The sequence below is a fragment of the Lonchura striata genome, chromosome 1, assembly GCF_050655825.1.
Source record: "Lonchura striata isolate lonStrDom1 chromosome 1, ASM5065582v1, whole genome shotgun sequence".
Classification (NCBI taxonomy): Eukaryota; Metazoa; Chordata; class Aves; order Passeriformes; family Estrildidae; genus Lonchura; species Lonchura striata.
Window position 1 is genome coordinate 40794602 of NC_140703.1, and position 3270 is coordinate 40797871.

Here is a 3270-nt window from a genome sequence, read left to right on the forward strand (position 1 = left end):
TGAGTCAGGAAAAGTAGATCCTGTTTAAATTGCCTTTGTGAGAGCACTGTTCTTTCACTACTTGTCCCCTGTGTCACCATGTCAACAGTGATATTATTTGTGTGGCATGTGTACATGTTAAATACTCTATGACTAACCCCACCAAAAGCGTTACTTGTTCAGCTGCAGTAATAGTGTATTTGCATTGGTAGTGTTAACAAATGGACAGCTTTTCACAAATTTGCAGATTGTATTTAAAGTAGATCTATGTTTTTAGATATTGTTTTGCACAAGAACTGGTAGAAGTTTAAACCACAACTGTGGACACCATCCAAAGTAAAGGCCAAGTATCCCTATCAAAGCACCTCGATGTAGGTTTCATGTTTTTCCAAAATACCAAGAAGCCTCAGCAATACTATGGATCACACTAGGAATGGGAGAATGGGAATCCCTTTTTAAAAATCAGTCCTTTTTTTATTTTTTTTTACTTACTTTTCTGGGAGGGGAGGTGCGGTATCTGTTTTTATTATCTAAAGGCTACCATAACCCAAGTCAAGTAGGCACTCAAGTCTGAAAATTCTGATCTTAGAGGAATTAATAATAACATTAATAATTTGTATTAAATACATAAATAACCAGTTCTGGGAAAAAAAAAAAACACAGATCACATAGACTTTACTATGGGTTTAGAGAGAAAATTACTTCCAAAAAGGTCAAAACATGAGATTTAAAAAAAAATTTAAAAACCTGTGATTTTATTATTCATCCCATCTATCTTCAGTTGTGTCAGGCTTTTTTTCACAGTGCCCTTCATCCAAACCATAGATAGCATGGATTTTAAAATAGGGGGAAAAATAAAGAAAAAATTATTCTTCAGTGCCCAAAGAGCAGAGTATATTCATGTAAAGAAAAGTATGAAAGAAAGGAGAAAACTCTGCATCCATAAAGGTAAACATTTTAGGTGATTTAGAAAACTGGAAGGTTTGGAGAATATGTTAACATGTATAATAATACTATTATGATTGGAGTAAAAATAAAATTAGAATAACAAATAATAATAAAGCATCATGCTTTATTTGCTTTGCTTTAACATTCAGATTATCTTAATCACAGCTTCTTTTAAAATCAGAGGAAAAAGTATGTTCTTCACTAGTTCTCTGAGTTGTTCTGCATAGTCCATGTACTGAATACTCAGTTTCCTCTTTTGGGGCTGTTGTGGTTTAACCTGGCAGGTAAACAGCACACTTGCTCACTCCCCTACTCACAAGGAAAGAATTGGAATTTTAAAAAAGTAACATTCATGTGTTGAGATACAGTTTAATAGGACAGAAAAGGAAGGTAGTAGTACAATAGCAATAACAACAATAATAAAATTCTATAATTAGAATATACAAAAGGAGTGATAACCAGTGATAACAGTACAATTGCCCACCACCTGTCATGTGATGCCCAGGCAACCTTCCCCCAGCGTTTTATTGCTGAGCATGCTTCCATATGGTCTGAGATATCCCTGTAGTCAGCCGTGATCAGCTGTCCCAGCTGAATCCCCTCCTGACTCCCTGTGCACCCCCAGCCTCCTCTCTGGTGGGGTGGGGTGGGGTGAGGAGCAGAAAAGGCCTTGGCTCTGTGTAAGCTCTACTCAGCAGTGACTAAAACATCCCTGTGTTACCAACACTGTTTCCAGCACAAGTTCAAAACACAGCCCCATTCAGACTACTGTGAGGAAAATCAACTCTGTCTCTGTGAAAACCATCAGAAGGGTTTATGTAAAAGCAGGTCCACCAAGGCTCCACAGCCACTCTCTCCAAACACCAAATATTTAAATTAAGATTAGAAAATGATGGTGGGATCTTTCTGCAGAAAATACTTTCTTTTCCCTGTACTTGGCAAGTTCTTCGTATTTAAAAAGAAAAAGATAGCACTGAGTAGCACTGCATACTCTTGAATATTTATTAAATTATATTTTACTGGCAGAGAACATGCTCTTAAAAAGCTTTTATAGCTGCATTTCAAATTACTAGTGTGTTTTAGGATATTTGCAATGATAGAATCTGTTCAAACTGCTGTCATGTTTTAGTAGTTACCTCCCAAGATTAAAATTTCATCATAAGCAAAGACCTCAATACAATGGAAATTTTTATCTCAGCTAAAAATACTGTAACATAAAATTAATAGAATCTGAAATAAGTTTTTTTGCATGTATTGGTATATAATACAAGGAATGCTGCAATTGAAAATTAGTGTAATTTTGAAAACATCTGGGCAAGCAAGTCTCAAAATTGTCTGCTTTTATCAATACAGTATCTGAATTGTTCAGTTAACTATTTTGGAAATGGGAGGAAAATGGCTTTCTTTTTCTTATTTTTCAGGTGTTAATAGCTAATTAACCCTAATAGCTTTTGCTTTACAGAAATACAAATTATTAGAAATACATACTTGCACATCAATTCTGATCAGTGAGATACAAGAGTTTTGGAAAATCATAATAATGTGCTTAAAAATTATTTTTTTAAGATTGAAGATTTCATTTATTGTTACAAAAGCATGTTATTGTACAATTTTTTAAAAAGTGCATTTTAAAAAGCTAATAATTTTTTATATTAATCTCCAAAGTGTTGCCATTAAATCAGTGGCAAAACTATCATTGCAGTAAAAATGCAGAATCAAAGATTCCTGTACTATTTTTTGTTTAAGTATTTATTCTAAATTCTAGCCACTTGAATGTAGTTGTTTAAGATGCTATTAGATCAAAATTGACTAATTTTCCAATCACTAATAATAGGTTTTTTCTCTCCTCTCATACTTGCATATTTCATTTCCTCTGTTTGTGTGGCTGAATTCACTCTGGTCCCTAGACATGGCCATAGATTGCTTGCATAGCTTTTTCCACTGGAAAAAGAAATGATGGCCATTAGCAAAGGATAAGTAACAAACACTTGAGTATTGGCATTTTCAATACCTGAAGTGAGTATGTGTTTTAGCTCGTTCTAGTCACGTTATACCACGCAAGGCAAGGTTCCTCAACCTAAGCTCCAGGCAAAGGGTTTAAATTAGGGAGGTTTAATTCAAAGCTGAATCACACAGAGAGTTTTACAGCAACCTAGGTGGAAACTGGTAAATTGCTGCAATTTGGTAATGCTGGATCTTATGCCCATAACTTCATGCATCAAGCAGTTTGAACAGCTAAGTAATCGAAACTATGTAAACAAGTAAAATGAAAAATCCTTGGCTTTGCTGTGGTAGTTTAAGAGTTTTAACTGGGTTTCATAAGTAGATTTTTTTTTCTTTTAG

At 34.4% G+C, this 3270-nt stretch overlaps 1 protein-coding gene across 15 annotated transcripts in view; it reads left to right on the plus strand.

Annotated features, from left to right (window-relative positions):
* DEUP1 (deuterosome assembly protein 1) overlaps nt 1–3270 on the plus strand; it is a 68709-nt gene that overhangs the window by 31259 nt on the left and 34180 nt on the right. The window lies entirely within an intron of this gene.